The following is a 24,805-nucleotide window of genomic DNA, read 5'->3' on the forward strand; positions in this document are numbered from 1 at the left end:
ACAGCCAGCAGTGCAAAGCCTAAAAATAATGAGAGAATTTGCTGCCTCTAGAAAAAGTCAATCAGTTGATCAACAAAATGAATTCACACTTATTTCAATAACTGGTAAAATCTTTCATTTATCTTTTGTTTTGATACCAAAATTCACTGGTTCCAGCAAATCCAATTATTATCTTTAACAACTAGCGTTGGATTATTTTAATCTGGTCATTAACAGGAATGAGAATAGGAACCAGGTCCAGCTGAGAACTGCATCCAAATTGCCTGATCCATTGGAATTGCATGCCTCCGAAATTTAACGTTAGTTTTATTGATGCCGGCATGTTTTTCTAGTGTGTGACAGTTGTGCATTACAAAACAACTAGTACATCTAACGCATCTGCACTGCTGGAAACCTGCACTGCTGGCAACAAGAAGGTGTGGAGGTGGAGAGGCAAAAACGGTCCAAAGCTTAATTTCACAAAGAAAGACGAAAACAGTTCTGCTTCAAATGTTTGCAAAATTATCATTTCAAAACAGGGTGGAAACAACAGCAAAATGCTATAAAATCTTCACCCATCATGGTCTCAAAGTCCCAAAATGTGATGTTTCTGGCACTACACGCACCAGTGCCTCTGCTTCCCAACCGAGAAGCTCATCCTTTACCATTATCCTATGGTATAAATAACATCAACACCACACAGGCAGGCTTAGCAGGTTTTTTCTTTGACTAAGAAAAAGGATAAACACTGGAGTTACATGCATGCCTCCTTTCTACAGTTTCTACACCGTGTTCAGACCCAGAGATAATAAAGCAGTTAGGTTAATGTCGAAAATCTGTGTAAGCCTAATGTTTTCCACACACAAAATTGCTCAGTAATCCATAAGGGAATCAATAAAGAAACACATCCATAAACAGAATCAATACGCTTATCAAATCCCATTTTTGGCCAATAAAAAAGTAAAAAAAACAAACAACCTGTGGGGCTATTATAAATAATTAAAGCTCAAGTTGATGTCTTCAATTGTTATGCAATATTGTTTATTAACGCTTTGTGTGACGAACCCAGTTCTTCAAAATAATAGCACCATGGGCTCAGTTTTAATTTATTTAATTATAATGATGCATTATTTAACTTCAGTGTAACAGTGCTTAATTTAACTTTATACTTCATTGTATTTAACAATATAACAGTGTTTTATTAAACTTTATTCTAACAGTAGTTTATGTGATTCAATTTTATTGCAGTGGCTTCTTTATTTGTAACTGTATTTTCATTTAATAATTTTGTATTTTAGTATCGATATAAGGCCTAAAAATATTATGATATTACCGTAAAGCCATATCAGCCATCCCTATTGGTCACAGAGAGGTAACAGAGACCAATGCTTACTGTAGACGGACAAAAAAAACAGAATTGGAGACTTCCATGGACGAGGCAAAGAGAGCAACATAAATCCACTGAAACAAACAACTGTACCAATTTTAAAAACAGCCACAGTGACGAGTTAACATTTAGATATTCCCATTTAAAAACACATAATAGCATCGAAAAATCTTGCAAATGTCAGTAACAAGCCTAGGCACATGATACAGAGCACTGCCCAACAAACGCAAACACAAAACTGAGACTGAAGACAAATGCCAATGAGTTAATTCACTGTTGGTGGTGAAATTATCATGTTTGCACGTCCTCATGTGGAGTAAAAATCTATCCATTCCTCATTTCACAAGAGAAAGCATTTAGTCTTAGTGAACCCGAGTTTGGGAACCTGGAGTAAAAAGTCTTGAAAGCAGCTGAATGGAGACAAAATGTTTTGATGACATTTATGAAGCATGGAGGAGCCGTTTCCAGCTGCCATAATGTCACAGAAGTGAGGAGGAAAAACCTCTTTCTCCTGAATGATTACAGCTTTTTATCCTACAGAAACACATTAGGGTCCCAAGGTCGAATCAACACCAGTGAAATGTTAATTAAAAAACGGAAAGAAGTGCAAAATTAAGACTATGTGAGAGGCAGTTAGGGGCTTATGGAGCCAGCAGGATTAGAGAAATGGACCTTGATAAAACCCTGGTGACATTCACACTGAATAACTGAGCGGAAAGCACACAAACATGACTGCACTGATATCTCTGTTTCCTGATAATAAAACTAAAATCTGTATTAAAAACTTTTCAGGAAATGAGAGAATGAGCCTTTTATTTTGAAGGGCCATTTAATCCTAATTGGGGTGTCCGTTCATGCAGACAATTTGGGTTTTATTTGCCCAGGTTTAAAGATATCCGTCTCCAAAACAATGGAGGTAAAGGAAAAGAGTCGACAAGATGATAAAGGCTGCAACTATTGTTTTCATGAATGATAAATACGGTAATTACTTTCTTTATATTAATTAGTCTATGAACTGTTAAGGAAAGAGTGAAAAGTGCCAATTTACAGCCATGCATGGCAAAGATGAAATACAAAATACTGAAAAGTACAGTTTAATTCGGGGTTGTCAGCATGCAACTTGCATTATTACAACAACTGGCCAACTATGCAGCTGTTGTCTATGTTATAATAATATCATTAATGTAATAACTTTACAAACATGAGATTATTCGTCTACATTTTCTCTACTTTTTCCAATAGTGGTCAGAAAAACCACAATTAAATATTTTTTATTTCCCAAAATTATCCTATCCTGCCCACAGTATTTAAACAATAAGTTTAAAAAAATCAATTTATTCCAAAAGCATACAAGAGAAAAGTTTTTATGGAAACTACTTTCTACAGCCCCTCTGACTTTGGTGAACAGTCCCTTTAAAATTCACATTACGGCTGTTATCATGTCTGCTTAATAACAGGGTTTCCCACACATTCATTTATTCGTGGCGGGCTGTCACCATTAAATTATGATTTGACTGGAGATGTTTCCACACTTCTTGGTACCAATACCTTAAAGTACCAATATCCAGTCCTTTAATTACATTTTTGAGGCTTTTACTGTTATTAATATTTGGGAGTTTAATAAATCAGATCATAATATACAGGCTGAACACAACAGAAAACTCTTGATATATTAGTCAATTAATAAGTAACCAATCACAATGAAACCGTATGCAGACTCGTTTATTTTGATAACTTGGTCTCATCCTGCCAATTATAACTCTGATTTCAACATTGGACTACTATTTTTGACTTTTGCTACAAAGTTTAGGAGTGCTTTAAGTAGATGATGATGAAGAGTGCCGGCTGTGCCGCAACAGCAGCAGCAGCTGACGGAGTTGAAGCAGTTTTTCAAACCTGAAGAAGGTCAAAGGTAACGTAGGTCTGATTTGATGCACAATGCTCATGTGCCTGGCCATGGAGGCGGGGCCTCGTTCATTCATACAAGAGCTGCTCATTGACACATGAAGCAAAAAAAAGCTCTTTTTTCGGGCATAAAATACCCGGCTCTACTGGCCCACAAGGCATGCGCATTAGAGTCGTATCTGATTTGCAGACGTCTCTTTCCCGAGCCTGGCGCGCTTCCTGGGGCTTGGTTGTGTCCCTGTCCCCTTGGCTCTGATGTTCAAATCATCATTTCACCAAAATACTGGGATTAGATTAATTTATTTAAAACTGACAGAAACCTGTCTTCACTTTCACATGGGGACTTAAATGAAATGGGACCCGCATGGCGTCTGAATACCTGGACGGCACTCTAACCAATCAGAGAGTCAGGATTAGTTCATCTGGTTAGAGGTCACTTCCTCTCCTGGTGAGCGCTGAGGCTGATTTGGTGTAAAATTGGTTATATAACAAAATGACAGTCTGTCGCAGAGGCTTTACAGCCACAACACACACACACACACACACACACACACACACACACACACACACACACACACACACACACACAAAAGACACGCACACACACACACAAAAGACACGCACACTGCTATAATCACCTCTAATTCGCCAGGCTGGCTCAGTGCCGGCTCCATGCAGCCACTCTGCAGGGCTGACGGGAGAGCTGCCAGGAGACTAGATACTATTGGGAACACTGGGAACGCTGGGATGAAGCCAGCAGGGATGGAGACATGGAGAGGCAGAGATAAAGGGTCTGGCAGCAGACAGACAGACAGTGTATTGATCTGATTGAGTCTGTCCCGTCAGGTGAGTTCACAGCTGCCAGACTTCATTCGTTTTCATTCCCGTTTTCACCAAGCTGCTGTTCAGACTTTCACAGCGAAATTTACTAAACACAGCAACACCAGTGAAAGCATCAGAGCTGCAGTGACTCCACATTCACAACAGCTGTATAGACCTTTCTCACAGTCGACATTTCACAGTAGGAAAGTCAGATGTTCCCGTTCAATAATCATTCGGTTACGCATGCTTGCTCACTGCGTCGGCTTACTGGACACTTTTTTATTAATTTTTGGGCGCCCGCATTGTAATGATGAGACAGCAGAAGCAGAGCGAAAGGAAATGATGGAAAAAGATGCAACAAAGGACACTGGCTAGACTCAAACTGGAAATATTGCATCTTATGGCCACCGCACACTGGGACACAGACTTGAAATAAATGGTGAAGAAATTCACTTGTATGCAAAAGTCTTTGTTTCAGAGCTGCAGCAATCAGCAAAATGCCCCAAATCATACAGGTTCTCAAATGTGGGAATTTGCAGCAGTTTTAAAAAATACTGAACTCTATGCAGCTGGAAGATGAAAATACTTTTGAAACTGGTGCTTCACGACCACACAAAAAAAAGGAGAGGAAAAAAAAGACTGTGGCATTTTTGATCAAGAGGTAGAAAATGCACTGTGTTTTTCAACAGGAGACATTATGGTTCTAATATGAAGCAACATAAAAAACATTTTCTCCTTTGAAACTTGAGTAAATTGGCTTGTTTACTTGAAAAAACATGGGAAGAAGGCAATGAGCAACAAAGTGAGTAATGACTTGAAAATTAGTAAGAAATTTGTAAAATGTTAAAACAGAAATTAACTGAAAATTAGTCCACAAAAAAACAGCAATAAGTAAATTAAATGCTTGAAAGTTATAACTCTGTAACATAATTTTACAAATAAATAATTATGATAATTATAAATATAATTTTTCCCTAGCTGTTTTATTTTTCCGTAAGCATTTTTCCTTAGCTTTTTAAAAATAATTTTCTAAATCTAATAGTTTCTTGCAATTATGGAAAATATTTTTACCAAGCTAGTCATCGCCTTTCTTCCCCGTGTTTTTGTACAAAGGGTTAAATACTTGTGAAAGGTGTCTGAAAATAGCACAAGAATAGTGACGTCGCTTTAGGTGTCAAAGGGTTAACATGCAGCATGTTAAAAAAAAAAAAACATAAGAAGTTGGCACATTTCAGAAGCTGAATCTCTGCAGTGCATTCTTACCTTAAAAATGACTTTTAATTATCAAAACAGTTATTTTCTCAATCGATTTCCCTTTTGATCAACTACTCATTTTAGCTCTAATTAGAATAAACATCTGTGTAATGTTTATTCCACCATATCAACATCGATATCTCTAAAAATGAAAAGTGCAAGATTGAGACCGAGGGAGGAGACACTCAATAGTTTGAGGTGACGTTGAGACGGTGGAGAGGAAAATGAAAATATTAAGGAGAAAAAGAGATTAAGAATATAAATGGTAAGGAATTCTCTGCAGCCTGTATGCATTTAAAGCTACAGCCTTTTTTTTTTTTTGCTTCCTCAGGACACGACTTAAATTAAATCTGTGCATCTTATTTTCATGAAGCTCTTGAGAGAATCTCTAAAGTTAAATATTTTCTAAGATGCTTTCTGGGCGCACGAACTGAAGCTCTTCTTGCTGCTGACCTCGTTGGCAGTCAGTCTGGGGGGAAGATTTGGAGCCTAATGACTAAAAAGGAGAGCTCATGAATATACAGCCGTCCTTCAGAGCTGCAACTGCACCAAAATAACTCAGAGAATTTGGGAATGTGGAGCACTTCAATCACTTAATTCCACCCAGTGAAAAGAGGAATTAGCTTCTTGTCGTGTCCCTCCGAGACTCTAAGACAAGTCGACGTCTTGACTCAGTCAAGGACACTTGAGCGGTGGTGAATAGTGACTGCATGTAAAGACACCAGCAGGATCAACTCCACATCAGACTGAAACCAAAATTAAGAGGAAAACCTTCTTCTGGTGAGTCTCATGTTGAAGTCGAGGCAGATTTAAGTGAGGAAATCATCTCAAACATACAGAAAGACCAATCATCAACTCCCTGTGCAGGTAACCAGCTGCTCAACTTAATATTTTTTACTGATTCTGGGTCTCAACACTGACCGCTCGAGTCAAGCAACATCTGGCACAATAAAGATTATTATAGTGTGACTGTAGGACATTGACTTCTAGCCAAAACAGATGTAGCAATTACTTTTAATTATAGCGCTTTAATTTAAATCCTGATTAGTGTGATGTTTTTAAACACTTTAAAAATCATGTTTTATTAACGGCAAGAAATGTTGGAAGTTGCACCAACTGGCTGTAGGCCTGCTATTATATTTCTAATATAGCTCAAAGTTGTTCATATTGTAAATTACTATACAAACACACAAAAAAATATTCACAATGAAAATGAGGTAACACATGCAACAACTGCCTCTGTGACTGATCATGCTAAATGTCAATACAGTAATACATGAAATACAACATTACATTAAACAACAGCATTAAAAGACTTTAAAGATGCATACTGTGAGATAATTTTAGTTTCAAACTCCAGCTATGAAGTGATGAAAGTTTGAGAGGAAGGTGGATAAATAGTTGTTTTTTAAGGTGTGTCAAATTTTCAAAACATTGCTGGTATACAACTATTTGATATAAAAAAAACAACACATGATTCGCTTTTATGATATTATGCAGTGCTACACAGCAGTATAAAGCATCTACAAAAAACTACAACATGAAACGCTCTTACATGTATTTCGTAGTGATAAAACTAAATAACAGAAAATACCATACTTAAAAGAGCCAATTTGCATAATGAGTACTTTTTATACTCAAAATACATGATGACAAATTTGAATTCAGGACTTTTACTTGTACAGAAGTATTTTTTAGACAATAGTATTTCTACTTAGGAAAGGATCTGAGTACTTCCTCCACCACTGATATGGAGATACAGATCTCATGTTAATACCAGGCGTACATGGGGTGAATCTTCACCACAGCAGGTCATCAATCCATCAATACTCTGATAGATGGAGCTCCTCTGATTTCATGGTAGAGTGGTAATTTTGAAACTTTCCCCCCTTTAAATTCACAAACCTCTTTTCCAGTTTGTCCAAGCCACGACACTCAGAGTTGTTTCCCCTCTGTCACATCCCCTGTTGTGAATGTATTGTTCTAATTTACACTCCCTCACATTCCTCCCAGCTGCAGCAGCCTCCACCAGTTGAGTGAATAACCAGTAAATCACCCAGACTGGGAGGAGCTCCTCCTCCTGTTCTTTCAACACATTATTTTCCCATGAATACTGCTGAATAATGTGCCTTTAATTTAAAACTGGGGTGGCTGCACTCAGAGTAACCAAAACACATCACAAAAACTCCCAATTTCTGCAAAACACCAGCTCCCACTTCCACAGAAGCATCCATGAGAAGTGACGCATCACCGATTCATTCATTTAAAAAGCAGGAGTCCATTACTGCTCCTCCGACTGGACCTACAGGTTGTTTTATTCTGTCTTAAAACTGACTCTGCTGTTTTTGTCATTCAAACCTAAATTTATACTGATGATTCATGTTGAAACACAAGAACTAGCAATTATTAGCAACCAACTCAGAGTCTGAACCACGGGAGACCTGAGTCTGCACACAGGAATGCCAAAAGCGGATTCCAAAACATCTTTCCCCGTTAAATTATTCTACCACCACACCAAACTCCGTTCACAAATGTCTCAAAATAAAGTTTATTTACTCATATGTTAATGTGGAGTCGCATAAGAACATAAAACAGGTACTTTTAGAGGTGCACATGTAACACTTTTTAAATCGGCATAAATCAGATCCACCTCACGGCACGAATTCACCAGGAAAATACGTCAAATTTAAAACTGCTTCGTCTGTATTCCCGTAAGTCCCTTCTACTTAAACAGTGATGAACATTAGGAGTAGAAACCTGAGATTGAGTTTCAATTAAAACACAAAATTCTGCAGGTGGTCGCATTAACCACAAGCACACCAAACCAAATTATCTCCTCGTCATATGAACACTTGCTGACAGACGACGTAGCACTTAAAACGCAGTTTTTTTAAACGCAGTCCGGGGCAGAGCTGGCTCCGCTCACGGAGAGGCACCGGGGCTACATTACATCACTTCCAGCAAACTTCACGGAGAACAATGAGGGCAGAGCAGCATCCCTGCTCCGTTTTAACCGAATATTTCATCTCTGAGTTCAGCCAAAAGCACAAAAACACCGAATCCGTCTGGATATTCACAGCACGTTAGCGTGACGCTCACTACCGAGCCGTGTTTGTAACCGGTACCGACAGCGTAGTACTAGCTAACGCCGGTGAATGAGAGTAACGGCTGCTGCGTTCAAATCTACACGCACGCAGACGGAAAAAAACAGCAACATGGACGTTTATGAGCGGCTCACCTGTGACCTGCAGCCCGCAGGAGAAGCAGGAATCCCGGCTGACCTGAGGCGAGTTTGTCCAGAGCTCCGGAGGAGAAGCGGCGGTTTATTGTGTTTAAAGCGGCAGCGCGGAGGGGGGAGGGGCTACTACCTGCAGCACTGTGCGCGAGCACGAGCGCGTGCGTGCGTGTCAACATGTGAGCGTGTGTTTCTGTATGTGTGTCTCAAGTATTTGTATACTTTACTTCAGCACAAGTACTAATACACAATAAAAAAAAAACTCTGTTAAATGTAACAGTCCTCAATTTAAATGTTAGTATAATAAAGAATATATAGTAAAAAAAAAAATTGGATAGATACACAATAAAAACAATACACAATAAAAATACACTGTTAAATATAAAAGTCCTCCTTTTAAATGTTACTAAAGTGTACTAAAGTGTAAACCAAGAACATGTAGTAAAAATACACTGTTAAATGTAAAAGTCCTCCTTTTAAATGTTAGTATAATAAAGAATATAGGCCTAGTAAAAAAAAAAAAAAAAAATTAGAATCATAGATACACAATAAAAAATACACTGTTAAATGTAAAAGTCCTCAATTTAAATGTTAGTATAATAAAGAATATGTAGTTAAAAAAAACAACATAAAAATTAGATAGATACACAATAAAATCAATACAGAATAAAAATACATTGTTAAATGTAAAAGTCCTCCTTTTAAATGTTAGTATAATGAGGAATATATTTTTTTTTTAAAAAAACCAACATAAAAATTAGATAGATGGATACACAATAAAAACAATACACAATAAAAAAAATACACTGTTAAATGTAAAAGTCCTCCTTTTAAATGTTAGTATAATAAAGAATATAGGCCTAATTAAAAAAACAACAAAAATTAGAATCATAGATACACAATAAAAAATACACTGTTAAATGTAAAAGTCCTCAATTTAAATGTTAGTATAATGAGGAATATATAGAAAAAAAACAACATAAAAATTAGATAGATAGATACACAATGAAAACAATACACAATAAAAATACACTGTTAAATGTAAAATCCTCCTTTGAAATGTTAGTATAATAAAGAATATAGGCCTAATAAAAAAAACAACAAAAATTAGAAGACAGACAACTAGATAGGTGGATTTATTTTATATACTTATGTTTTTATTTAATTATATTTGTTAGTTAGTTAAAAAGGACTATGTATAGTTCAAAACAGTGATTCCCAGGTGGTCCAGCCACAGGGTCCAGATTTTGTCCTTGATCATAATTTCAATGTTTTGACATAAGATAAATTACAACATATTCAGTGTTTTAATGAGTTTTAAGCACCTGGTCAGTTTGTTTTGGAGAGGAGGAGATCTCTGCAGATAGTTCAGCTCACAGTAAAAACCTCCTGAACAACAAATACAGAAGCATTTCCAACCAAGAGAAGTTTCATCTGGTGGCAATCTGCGATACTCACCACAAGATGCCACTAAATCCCCCGAAATTTTACACACTGGACCTTTAAGCCCTGTTTAAGATCAAATTTGGTCAGCACACTCAGGAGCTTCTATCATTATAAAATCAGTGTATAATCACTGGAGTCTAATGTTGGACATAAAGTCACTCAGGAGTTAAACCTATGAGTTGTGCTTTAACAGCATGTGTGTGTATTGATTACGGTATTGATCACATTAGAAACACAGGAGGACATGTCAGCATCGATACATGGCAGCACACAACAGCCTGCCACAACACACACCGCAGGAAGACTCATAATGCTCATAATTAACATGTTCATTATAATAAACCTCTGACTCACACATGCACTGTTCAACAAGTCATTATAGCGTGTTTAATTATTCATTAACAGGTAAATCAGTCGGATAAATATTTGATTCTGACTTATTAATACTTTATCAGTTTCTGCAAACACTATAAAAACGCGTCTCATATTTCTATGTGATGTGATTCTGAAAGACTAAAACCAATATTCATGCATGAGCGACAGCTGCAAATACAACTGTGACAACAGACACTAATGAAGCCACCACATAAATAAACTGATTTATGTTTTTTTTTGTCACTGTGAAAATGAAATCTAATACGAGTTTACAAACCACCGCTGTCCAATGACAACAAACATTTAACCACTCAAACACTGACAAAGTCCTGAGGAGTTAACTTTTTGGGTAAGTTATGCTTATTTCTTACTGTTTGAGAATCAGAGTAAGACGTTTGTCCGTGTCCTCGACGACACATGAAAGTGTTTTCTGATCTGACACTCCTGTCAACAGGACCACATTGTGCGAGATAAAAATATATACAAGATAAAATAAAACTTTATTTATCCTGAGAAAAAAAATTGGAGGGAAAGCGTGAAAATAAAATTAAATTAAAAAAATAAATGTTATAAATAAGGTTAAAGGGAGAGCTCACCCTTAAATAAAATTTTTAAAAATCTCTAGTGTTAATTATCAGTCTGGATTATTTTGGTGCCCCCCAAAAAAACAAAAAAACACAAAAAAACCCCACAAAACCTTATTCATCCCGAGAGAAATTGGATGTAAAGTGTGCAAATAAAATTAAATCAATTTTTTTAAAAATTGCGCACTATACTAAAACACATTAAAGGGATAGCTCACCCCAAAATAAGAAAAAAAATAAATTAAAAAAATTAAAATCTCTAACACAAATTATCAGTCTAGATTATTTTGGTGTAAATTGCAGAGAGCTGGAGATATCTGTCTTCTCTCTACCCCGCCTCCCTCCCAAAAAACCCCCAAAAAAACAAAACTCAACAGTGATGTCTCTTTCCAGAAATCATGACCCAGTTACTCAAGATAATCCACACACCTTGTTGTAAGCAGTTTCATTTAGGAACTATTTTCTTCTACCAAACTACATTAAAGCACCTCTTTCTTGACTCTTTTCATCACTGTAACGTCATCAAAATTTAGCTAATTTCTCACTAATTTAACACTTTTTCCCGTCTGTAAAAGCTAAGAGACCTTCAGTTGTTTCTCCTCAGCTCTCGCCTGTGATGAACGCATTAATCTAGCACATTGCATATTGGTATTTTGGTATTTTCCTTCTAATTGGATTATATTAATATTGTTATATGGACTAAACTTTAATCGGAGCTTTAAAAAAGAGCTGACTGGAAAACCATAAAACTTCATTTTTTAGCTTCCTGTCTGTACATCTTAGATTTTCTTTCTCATATAAAACATTAGGCATCCGCAGTAATATATCAATAAAATCTCTGTGGTGGTTCTCTCTCTGCTAACGACGGCCAATTGCTGCTGCCAGATCCAACAGTGCTTGTAAAAACACAATATCCACTGGAGTTAGCAGAGCTTCATAAGAGCAGTGTAAACAGGCGGGTGAAATATGTGAGAGGGTCGGCGCGGAGTCAAAATGCGGTTAAAAATAAATTCATGATGTTTAATGAAATAAAACATGAAGGCGCAGTTTGTCTCATGTGGAGCTGAGCCGAGTGTTTGGGTGGAGATCAGATCTGAACCACAAACATTCCTCTGGTGGAAACTCCTCAGCCTGGTTTCTATTAAACGGGGCTGAAGTGGGCTGAAGTGGGCCGAACGGGGCTAAATAGAGCCGTGCAGAGGCCTCGCTTATTATCCTCTATATCGATCACGGAGGGAACATTTCTCTGGTTTCAGTGCACTCGATGATTCAGGTCACATGTGCTGTCAGATAAAAGTCTCTTTTTGTTTTTGTCTTTCTCTCTATTAGTACATTTAATCAAGTACTGTGAATCTGAGGTACTTGAACTTGAGTATTTCCATTTTATGTACTTTTTACTCCTTCTTCATAACATAATTTTGTAATTTTTTTTCCACTACATTTATCTGACGGTAAAACATAATGTAGTATTATAGATTATGATTTAATTGATCGATTAGGTTGGTGCTTGTTTTGTACACAGTACACACAGTACATGTATAGAACCAGTACTACTTCATGAGTATTACAACATGCTTTAAATCACTGTCTCAGAGCCGGACTCTGTCTCAGTAACCTACATTTACTCGTGAATAAAACCTGCACAGAATGAGATAAAATGACTCAATTAGCTGACTTTAATGTCACAGGATGTTTTCAAATTAAAAGCACAGCGGCAGCTCTCAGAGTTTCCAGCAGAGGAAAAGGCGCGGCTCATTTTTAACCCCCCGGTGAGAAGTTCCACCGCGATGTGACAGAAACACGATGACATGACGTTTATCGCTCTGACGTTTGTGGGAGCAGGTTTGAGTCAACAGATGTTATCTGCTAAAGACAACAAAGCTGGCTGAAAACACCTGAAAACATCTGCGTGAAGTTCGTCCTGAGGGTGGCGCTGGATGAAAGGTCAGGAGGCCAACAGAGTCCCTAAAAGTTAGAGGTTATTTCTCACTCTGGACGCAGCTGCAGTTTGTCAACAGGTGCATAAATACGGATAAAACCCGGGAGAGCGAACACAATGCAGAATGAAAACTACTGTCAACAAGCAACACATCATCCGTTCACGGGCTCCTGTGTGTGTGTCACACTCTGTCCGCTTTAAAAATGTTTAATAATCGCTTTTTCCGCTCTCTGTTGAGACATTAAAACTGACTGTTACAATCCACAGAGGATCAGACGACGCAGGGCGAGCAGCAGAATGGAGGTCAGAGGTCACAGCACACGCACAACAGTGATTAGTGGGACGCCAAAGATAGAAAACAACGGTCACAGAGAAGGAAATTGTCAAATTAGTGCAGCTATAAGTGTATTTTCCCACAAAAAGTAAAATATTTTATGCTTTTACTTTGAAGGAATCATGTGAGATAAATCACCATACAACAGCTGTTTTTTTTTTACTTATGAACCACCTGTAGTGAAATTAAAAGTACTTTTACACTAAAGAATCACTGTCAGAGGTGTAAAGTACAAGTATCTGAAAGAAGTTCATACAACTCACAGTGCAACTAAAAATAGTAAGAATAACATTTGCAAAATAAATTTGGAGAAATGTGTTTAAATTATTAGAATTTTCATTTATGTGCATTTTTAGCTGACAGATTATGTAATTCTTGATTAACAAAGTAACTTTATTCTAGTAAAACCTCCACTTTACTTTTATCATATTATGACTTTACTTTCTACACAAATTTTTTTTCATGTAAAATTAAGACTCTAAATTTTGATACTGTGACTTTGTTTTGAAAAATACAACTTTATTCTAACATTACAACTTTTTTTCCCAAAATATCTAAACTTTATTGAGAAAAGAAAAAAAATCTCCTCACAATATTTTACCCTACTTTGCAAACACCCACATCAAACATTATTTTTTCTATTCTTTCTATTTGGCAAGTTTTCTGAAATATATGAATATAAATTAATTTGTTTCTTCGTATCCTGCACATGCACTAATTGTTTTCAATCCTCACATTATTTCTCGTGCTTTGATGTGAAGACGAGCACGTTTTATTCCAGTTTTTGACAGCTTCTGTGTCGGTTTCGCCGCAGCTCACTGTGATGACTATGATATTGTTTTTCCGATGAGAAGCCGAGGTTGTGTAACGGACTGCGGTGAACAGTTTGTGCTGTCAGAACGTGTTTTCAAACACAACAGTGAGTCACTTCCATCTTCTCGCAGTGTTGTTTGATGGTTACTGTCCCTCTCAGTGTTTGTGGCGACGAACAAAGAGCTCAGCGGAGTGAGAGCGAAGACTCGTCTCATTCAGCTCGCAGACAAAAAGCTGCTGCCATTTGAATACAAAGAGTCTGAGAGGGAAACACTGCTGACCTTCCTGCTCATTACTGTGTGTGTGTGTGTGTGTGTGTGTGTGTGTGTGTGTGTGTGTGTGTGTGTGTGTGTGTGTGTGGTGGGGGGTGTCCTGTTTGAACCAGTTTACTTCTGCTGAATTTTCAGACTGTTTCAAACAATAAACAATACTAATGATGATGATATTACCGCCTGAACTTTTCCCGCTATTCATTAAGTCATCTTTACAGTAAATAGTGGTACAAGTACTCAGATCCTTTATTCTTGGGAAGAAGGAAATGGGAAACTTAACACGAAATGACCTCAAAGTTAGCCGCAAATTAGTAAAAAGTTACAAGAAAATTATCTGGAGAGAAAAAAAGGAAAAATAAAAATTTTTTTTTTTTTTTTTTAAAATTACGCATTCTGTAACATATTTTGATTATAAATGTCCAATCATCATAAATATGTATTTATTTATACATTTTCCTTGTTTAAAAAATAATACTTTTCTAATATTTCTCCCCCTCCTTTTTAAACATTCGTTTTCAGGTTGTTTTCCTGTCAATAAAACCTTTTTGTTTAGGTTTCAAAGGTTTAGATAATTATGAAAGGCGTCCAAATGCAGAACAAGAAAAACTGAAAAACTGTCCATCCAGGTTTCAAAGGGTTAATCAAGTAAAAGCTGCAGCGTGAGTGTGATTCTGACTGGTAATCATTAATCACAAGTTTATTCTACGTTAGCATCATGTAAGCGAAATTTAAATCGACATAAAGAGGCTTTAAATCGAGATTTTAACTTGAGGTTCTTCTATTAATAACTTTAGGTCAGTAGTGTAAGAAGTACTCTTTTACAGTACAAATACAGTAATAATGGTGATACCGCAATTTAAAAAAAAAAAAGTGTTAAAGTAAAAGTTCTGCATTTAAAATCCTACTTAAAAACAGAACTATTACAAGCAAAGTGAACTTAAAATGTCAAAAGTAAAAGTACTCAGTGAGGGTCAACTGACGGAGCCCCAAAAGTCCTTAAAGATTATATATTTTTAGAAATCTCATCTGCACGTTTTTTTTTTATCTTGTAAAACCAGATAGAGTGATGGAAGAAGTACTCAGATCTTTTACTTAAGTAAAAGTAGCAATACTACACTGTACAAATACTCTGTTACATGAAAAAGTCATGCATTAGCATCAAAATATACTGTTTTTAATATATGATATACTACTGAGTACCAAATGTACTAATTACACAAAATGCCCCATTTAAGAGTAATAAATAATCTAATATAATTAGATTAAAATGATTGATGCATTAATGTGTTAATTATTAAATGTTGCAGGTGGTAAAGATGGGACTCATTCTAACTACTTTAATTAATGTATAAAAATACAAATTTATTAGCCTGATGACATTTTAATACTCTGAGTAAAGTATAAAGTAGCAGAAAATGAAAATACACAAGTACAAGTACCTCAGTTATGAACTTAAGCGCAGTGTTGTGTAGATGTACTTTTTCTTTGTCATGGTGGGAGAAATTCACAACAGCTTTTTCCACGAACTCAAACAGAGCGACGGTGTTACGGCGCGAACATGAAGGTCGTCGTGTTCAGTCGGCTGTGAGTTTTTATGATCTCATTTATTGTGTCGGCTGAGCAACGATGTGAAAAACACAGTCTGAACGTTCAGACTTTAAAGCGTTTATAATTAGTTTACTTGTTACGTCTGTAAAGTTTAACTGTCGTGTGGGTCACGGTTCTCTGGAGGAAAAAAGTCGCGCCCGCACACTTACGGATGAAGTGTGCACGTGTCACTTTTTCCTTTATGTACGCTGTTTTTTGACAGACTTACACTTCTGTGATGTGCACATAACTACTCTTTCTCTCAAACGGTCAGATTTTACTTTAATAAACAGATAATAAACATTGTGTTTTGGTTATAGGCGCCTGTTTAAGCGTTTGAAAGTTTGGTGTTTCAGGGCTTCGAACATTATTATAGAAGTATATAACAGCCATTTTAATCATGTTTCATGACTGGTTGCAGGAGTTTTGGGGTTGATATCATTTGTTGAACAGCTTTTATACTAAATTTAAGCATTTTTGACCATTCAGGAATTGTTAAAAGTGATCAAAAATTACATTTCCACATTATATAAATAAAATGTGAAATATTCACGTTTGCTTTTTTCAATAATGGTCTACTTAAAAAAAAAGAAAAAAGAGACTGAACACTAAACAAATTGTCATGTGACACCGTGCATATGGTACAGTTACAGCGTGTGTGTGTGAGTGTGTGTGTGTGTGTGTGTGTGTGTGTGTGTGTGTGTGTGCTTTCATTTCACTATGTCCACTTCCTGCATGACATCATCCTTACCTTTCCACTGTACAACATCTACACTGTTTACTCTCCCAGTCATATGATGGTACCACACACACACACACACACACACACACACACATACACACACACACGCGCGCGCGCGCGCGCACAGCCCCGGGACAGTTGTGACTCACTTAATACACACACAAAGTGCGTGTGTGTGTATAGACAGTTAGGCACCTGTTTACTCTGTCACACACTGACACCTTAAACACATCATTACCAACATACACTAATATTAAAAATTATATTATTTGACCTTTAAAGCTCCAATTATCAATATTTTTATGTGACAACGGATCAAATTAACTCATCCTCAGTCTAGAACCCATCAATCTGTACCAAGAAAAGACGTTTTACGAGGGACAAATGGACAAGAGACAAATTATTTAAGTCATTTGAGAAGTGATGAAGGAGGTTTCTGGAAATATTTACAGCTAAAAAAAGCCTCACAGAACACAAGCCTTTTTCCACGAGTTTCCTGTTTCTCAGATGTGAGACACAAACCGTCATGAAGTCGGCGCTCGCTCGTATTTTGGAGACATCCTCGTGTCAATGGTAACTTTTCCAGACGCTACCTAAAATTCCAAAGTCACATTAGTCTGAAAAATATCCCATTGGAGCATCGGCTCAATTCTCTGACAGCCTGTTATTCCAAAAACAAACGCCCTTTGATCCAAAGTCACATTTTTCCCAAAACACTCTCTCTGTGGCTAGTTTCAGTTTGCCAGCAGCATTTGAGCGACCAGTCGCGAGTGTTTTTACCGTCCCGTCCCTGCTTTTCCAGATGCTTTCCTGCCACCAAATTTGGATATTTACCACCACCGAGAGTTTAAACTATCCACTGCAAAATAATGTGCAATTTTATCATATTGTAACATCCATTTTTTCATGCGATTGGGTGCATGAACTGCAGAGAGATTTTTTTAAATTAATGGGACTGCAGAATATTTGGCAGCCCCAATTTGCGGTAAAGCTAAGTTAAGCGGTTTCTGCTTCCTGCCTCAATGGATCGAGGAGTTTAAGGGTCAAAGGTCAACAAGAGAAAGGATGGAGGACAATAATGTGCAGTTTCAGATAATCCACTTTAAATGCAGTTTTCCACCAGAAACTTGCAGAGTTGATCCACAGAGTGACAGCGACCAAAGAACAGGGAGTAACGTCCAGCGAAGCCAAACTGACCACTAAAGCAAATTACAGACTGAGCTCCGAAACAGCCCGTTCCTCCTGCTGCTCCGCACCAGAGCTGCCAACACGCATCGCCGACGGTTTAAAGAAGACATCGCAACCACTGTTAGACGCCAGAAAAACGACTTTCTCCCGTTTAGGATCGAACTCGTGCTGCGTCAGACTTCACTTACAAGACTGAGCTCCATCTGAGCTCCTCCCTGACGTAACAAAGAAACAAAATTCATTCAGAAACAAGCCTTTACGCTGAAAATCATTTTTCATGGAGGTTTTCTGTCATGTCAGTGAGAGACAAACGTTTGCCACAAAGCCGGAAGAAAAACTACCCATCTTTCCATCTTCACTTTTGCACATTTTTTCTTTCTTTTTTTATGGCTATTTTTAATCTTTTTGGCTTTTTGTTTGTTTGTTCTCTGTACTTACTGTACATATTTATTATAATTAATGTTATTTCATTCTATTCTTTTTTATTCTAAGTGCCGTCCTTTGTATATATATGTGTATATTTGCATTATTTTGCCCTTTTTAACAAATATTTCATTCAGTTGCTGCTCTCTTATTTGTTGCTGTAACAAAACATTTTCCCTTATGAGGTTAATACAGTATTTCTATTCTATTCTATTGATATTTTTCAAATTAAAGACACAGTGTGTAAGATTTAAAGGGATTTCGTGGCGTCTAGCTGTGAGGTTCAATGTTCAATGTTGAGCTTCAATGTACACGAGGTTTCACGTTGAAAAAGACAGCTTTTGTTAATGCTGTTTGGCTCATTGCAGGTCGCTCGCAGCACCTCCTGACGTGCGCTCACCTTATTTCTGATCCAGACGTTCAGGATTTTTTTATTCACTAATTTAGCCTAAACATGTCAGGAAATGGTGAAAAGTGAAACCTGGAACGACATCAGTTTTCTGTGCTGCGTTCAGACGTCTTTCACAAGCTATTAGTTCTTTCAAATGGGCAAAAAGGCAACAACCAATTTGGCAAGAATTGTTCTAAAAATTGCAAGAAATTAGTAAAAGGTGACAATAAAATGAGCTGAAAAATATTTTTTTAAAAGGGGAGGAAGTTATTAGAAATTTCCCATTTTCAAAAAAGAAAACAGAGGAAAATGCCCATAAAACTAAATTTTTAATTAGGATAATTGAATATTTTTAGATTATGCTACAGATTTTTTTTTTTACAAATATGTTTTTTCCCCTTCAGATTTCAGCACTTTTTTTGGGTCATTTTCCAGTTTGTTTTTCTCTTTTTTGTGCTTATTTTCAAGTACATTTTTTTGTAACTTTTTATTTCTGCTTATTTATTTGCTCAGGTTTCAAAGGGCTAAACATATATAAAGATATTTTCTTCACATTAATATAAAAAACAGAATTTCTATGATTGACCATCAAAAGTACTGATGATGTAAACTGACTTATAGATCATTTAACTCATTGTTTGAGCCCGAAAACATTTAACTGTAGAAAAAATATATTATTGCACTCTGCAGCATGAATATTTCCCCTCGTGTTAACTGGAGAGCCTCGACGAAACACACGCAAAAAAGTGTGCAGACAGGGGGTGTCCACATACTTTTGGCCATGTAGTGTAAACACAGTTGCTAGTTATTGAGCCGAAACAACAACAACAACAAAAACAACAGCAGAGAGGCTCTTTAAAAAGTTGAGGTCTTAATTCAAGTTGCAGAGTGAAGTGAGGAGATAAAATGAGCAGATTTCTGAACGCAGTTTGGTTTGATGATTCATCCACACAAAATAATCAATGTCTCACTGTCTCAGTCATTCACTCCGTCTCACGCTCACCTTGACAAACAGCAGTATTCAAATGCCGCCTCCTCCTCCTCCTCCTCCTCCTCTGCTGGGCCTCCTTCCTCACACCGACACCTCCTCCTCACAGACCAAACACAGGGGTGATGAAGGCAGCTCGTTGCCTCCTCTTCTCTTATCTTTATCTGTGTCCACGCGACGCTCGGCGGCCGTCTCCCAGGTGACTCAGCCACAGAATGACATCATCCCTGTCAGCACACACACCTGTTTCCTCAAAAAGCCCCGCCCCCCTTCGCTCCCATGCACTTCCTGGATGTCTTAAAGGGGAAGTGTCGGTCGAAACGCTGCTGCTGCTGCTGCTGCAGGGCAAAAACAACAGGTGAGTCTGTCAGAGAGACAGAAATATCTTTATTTTCCAAAAAATAAAAAAGTTCACTTTAAAATAAAGTTCTTTCTCAAAGTTTGGATTAATAACTAAATTATTTTGTATTTCAGAGTCAGAATCTGGTTTTATTGCCAAGTATATTTACATAGATGCATCTGGGTGTGTATGTATATGTATATGTGTATATGAATGTATGTGTTCGTATATGAGTGTGTAAAAATTTGAAAAAAAAATTGGGGGGTAGGATTTGATAAGTATTTACTTCCTCTTTTCGGACATGAAATACTTATGTTTGTTTACTGAATATGTATGGTGGGCATCTGATGTTGTTTTGGGGGAATATTTTATTCACGAATGTCTGTTTTTTAAAACTATATTTCCTGCATTTCTAAACAGCCTGTTGATATATATCCTGTTATCCCTCTGAAACCAGAACAAACTGGCTTGTTTTCTTTCAAAAATGTGGCAAGAAGGCAGTGAGCAAAATAAATGACCCAAAAATGACCAAGAAATTAGTAAAAAGTACAAGAAAATTACCTGAAATTAAGAAGGGGAAAAAAGAAAAAGAAAGTTTAAAAAAAGGGAATATTACAATTAAAATTTTTTTTAAAATGCTTAAAAAATCTAAAAATTTTGTAACATAATTTCAAATGTGTATTATTATAAAGTTATAATCATAAATATTCTTTACAATTATTATAATTATAAATATAGTTTTTGCTTAGTTTTTTTTCTCTTTATTCCTAAACACTACTCTCTAACTTTCCATAAACAATTTTCTAGAAATTTCTTGCAATTTGTGGAACATTTCTTGCAAAGTCGCTCATTACCTTTTTTCCCCATTTTTGTGCAAAGGTGACGTCAATCCAGGTTTCAAAGGGTTAAAGCACATTACACACACTTCACCACATTCCCCTCATGTACTCTGTGTATGTGTGTGTGTGTGGTTACAACTGAAGGACTTGTACTTTTACAGACTTTACTCTCCAATCTCAACTGAATACGTCAAAGTTGTCACCTTCAATATTTACAATTAATAACTCAACGTCAGACTAATTCAGTAACAACAGGTGATGCTGCTTCCACCTCAGGGTGCTGGTGTGACCTCTGACCTTTTTGACCCCTGACCCTCCCTGCAGAGCATCACATGAAGACAAAACTCACATGTTTTACTGAAGAGTTTTCTGTATGTAATGAGGCTGAGCGCTTCCTGCAGCCGAATGTGATCCACAGTATTATTATTGTAGAAACCCTGCTGGGGCTGTAACACACACACACACACACACACACACACACACACACACACACACACACACACAGGATGAACCAACCAATTAAGGAAATATGCAAATGCAGAGAACAGAGAAGGATTATATTCTTGTTAATTTCATACTGGAGACGAAACGCCGGCAGGAAGAGGAACAAACACGACTGCAGTCAGAGTCTGAATCTCTTTTGTTGTGCAGCTGAAAATGAAGCGTTTGTCTCTCCTTTCAGTCTTTATGGTAAACTAACCGTCTCCTCTCAGCGTCGAGTAATAAGTAAGACTTTTAAAGCCTCTGGAAATGTGCTAAGAATGCACATATTATATCAAAGTTGAGTGTCTCATTAAGTATCTGCAAAAGCCTGAAAATAAATGTGCCCGACTATTAGAAAACCGAGTTTAAAAACAGCTTATTTTGGGGATAATAGCATTTCTCTGGACTGTGTGGGCAGATCCAGTTTTGATTGACACCTACTCGGATCCCACCTTTATCAATCATCTCTCGTCTCCACGACGACAGCTACGGAGCAAAGCAGAGTCGGCGCGGTACAGCTCGATTTAAGATCTCTAAGATTCTCAAAATAATACATTTTACTCTGTCACTGAATGATACGATGGAGGATGAGGGAATAAAGTTGTAATATTATGAGAAAAAAAGTCTGATTATTAAAAGAATTGAGTCGTAATTTTATGGGAGTAAACTCATAATATTATCAGAATAAAAACTGAATTTTATGAAGAAAAAGTTGTAATATTATGAGAAAAAAGTCATAATATTACGAAAATAATGTTGTGGATTTACGTGAAAAAAGTCATAATTGTATGACAATGAAATCAAAATATTCCGAGAATAAAGTCGTAATTTTAAGAGAAAAAAAACTCATAATATTATGATAATTAAGTTGTAGTTTTGCAAGAAAAAAGTCGTAATTTATAAAATCGAAATATCACGAGAATAAATCGTCATTTTACGAGAAAGATATTATACAACAGAAATTAACAACCGGGAACAATAGTTGCCAAGGAAGCTGCCTGTTTTATAGTATGCTGGCAATATGTTGATTTCCGTAATATAATATCTGCTTTCTTTAAGATAAACAACTATAAATCAACCCCAGAATACAGAAACTACTGTAGTACTACCACTTTACTACACAGTACTGAAGATGCACTGGTACTACAGTTATGAGACGTGTTTTACTGCCTGTGCTTTGTGAAGAGACTCTTCAGATGTGAAGAAGCAGAAAACAGCAGCAAAACAATTACATCATGACGGCCTAGACACACACACACACACACACATACATGCACACACACACACACACACACATACACACACACGCAGTGACAGCAGCTCTTTAACTTCGTGTTATGTATCACTGTTATTATATGTGGGAGAAGCAAATACACACACACACACTCATGTAATGACACACACTTATTTCTGTCCCGTCTCCCATAGCGACCAGACTGCTCTCTGTCGCCACGGCGATAGATCTGCAGCTCCACACCACAACTGATGCAAACCAGACAGACAGAAAGAGAGGACACTAGTAGTACTGAGGTACACTCCTGAGGTACTTGTTCTTTACGCAAGTGTTTTTACTTTGTATTTTTACTTCAGTAGCCTACATCTAAGAGGGAAATATTGTACGTTTTACTGCACTACATTTATCTGGAACCTGTACTTACCATAGACTGTATATAAAGGTATGTTATTATTATTATTATTATCATTATTTACAGTCTATGGTACTTTATCAGCAGAAAAACCTTTGATGAGCATATAAAATATCACATTGTTATGCAGTAATTTAACCCCTTAAAACCTGAGCCAAGGCTCCATTTCTTTGAAAAACACGGGAAGAAGGCAATGAGCAAAACAACCCAAAAATCAGCAAGAAATTAGTAAAAACTACAAGAAAATGACCTGAACATTAGTAAAAAAAAAAAAAAGTTACGTTAAAGTTCACAAAACAGCAAAGACATGACCATGAAATACATGCTTCAAAAGTTATGATAATTTTGTAAGATAGTTTAAAATATGTAATTATACCAATTATAAATACATATATTACAATCAAAAACTTAACATTGTTTTTCCCTCACTTTATTCTTTCCCGAGCTTTTCAAAAATTATTTTCTAAATCAAATAATTTATTGCGATTTGTGGAACATTTCTTACCAAGTTGCTCTCTGACTTTTTACACGTGTTTTTAGGATAAATTGCACGAATGTGCTCACGGTCGAAGGTTTAAATATTTAAAGTATCATGTTTAAAGGTGACTGCAGTGCCTTGCCTGTTGGCACAGTGGCAGCTATCATGTTTCATACATTTTCCCACACAGGACTTTTCCAACAAAATGTCTTTGTACGAAAACAACAACAACAACAACAACAGGGGCGCGCGCACGCGCACACACACACACACACACACACACACACACACACACACACACACAGCGTGTGAAAGAATGTCTGGGAACTGAGCGTCATTATGTAACGCTTATTCATTTGCTAATTTTACACAACAATGCAACAATACACACTCATTAAGAATGCAGAGAGAGAGCGAGAGATCGTCACACACACACACACACACACACACACAGAGTCTGTGTTTATGAGTTAGACCCACTTTAGTTCTGAAACTGCTCATATTTTCATCCCAAACATTCAATAACTTTTTATTTATTTAAATTGGGTTGCAGTGATTCAGTGTTTGGAAAACAAAATAAAAGAATGATGCAAAATAAAAGTCTAGTTTTAGTTTCATAACTTCAGTTTAACCCTTTAATAGTTTTAATTGTTTTTTAACCTCTAAATAAAACGCGTCTGAGGAGGTGAAAACTTTCAGAATGGTCCTTTAAAATCCTCACAACCAGGCTAGCTTTGACACTTTAAGCTGAAGTCGTTTGTCAGAAGCAGAAAACAAACAAAAAAACAACAATCAGCACCATCCTGACTGCACGCGCACACACACGCACACGCGCGCGCGCACACACGCACACACACACACACACACACACACACACGCACACACACAGGGGAAAATCCGCAGAGCAAACCCTGCCTGCAGCTTCAAACACCAGCAGCTTCACTTTCACGGCAGCAGAAAGATGGACGATGAATGTGACGTGCACGTGCAGCCTCAACGTGCACGCGGGGAGCAACGCGCGCGCACACACGCGCGCAGTAAACGCGCAGCAGGTGCAGTTTAAAGAGAGAAACGTCAGATTAGCGGCAGCTCCGTTTGTTTGCTCTCATTAAAGCTGCGTCAGCTCTCTTACCTGCAGACTGACGGACACACCGACACACCGACAACACACACCACTTCCGAGGGGACTGTCAAAGTAAGAGCACAAAAACGGAAATGCTGTCAGCCTATACTTCGGTCCACAGACAGATTATTACAGTGGTGGACTGAAACTATGTACATTTACTTAAGTACTATAGTTAAACATAAAACTGAGGAACTTGTACTTTTATTCCAATAATGTAATTTCATACTTA

General features: G+C 37.1%; 1 protein-coding gene across 5 annotated transcripts in view; it reads right to left on the reverse strand.

Annotated features, from left to right (window-relative positions):
• The window catches only part of usp54a (ubiquitin specific peptidase 54a), a 57,242-nt gene extending 37,429 nt beyond the window's left edge, over nt 1-19,813 (reverse strand). For 3 of the 5 annotated variants that reach the window (XM_042501873.2, XM_042501871.2, XM_088086997.1), the window contains exon 1: nt 8,586-8,734. The gene's annotated coding sequence lies outside the window, so the exon portion shown is untranslated. Of the gene's footprint in view, nt 1-7,252; nt 7,275-8,585; nt 8,735-19,679 lie in introns of those variants that run through there. The other 2 variants (XM_042501872.2, XM_088086996.1) reach the window with 2 other exon arrangements.
• Between the last annotated feature and the right edge of the window lie 4,992 nt (nt 19,814-24,805).

Source organism: Plectropomus leopardus, chromosome 13, assembly GCF_026936395.1.
Source record: "Plectropomus leopardus strain MGB_pleo_1.0 chromosome 13, ASM2693639v1, whole genome shotgun sequence".
Taxonomy (NCBI): Eukaryota; Metazoa; Chordata; class Actinopteri; order Perciformes; family Serranidae; genus Plectropomus; species Plectropomus leopardus.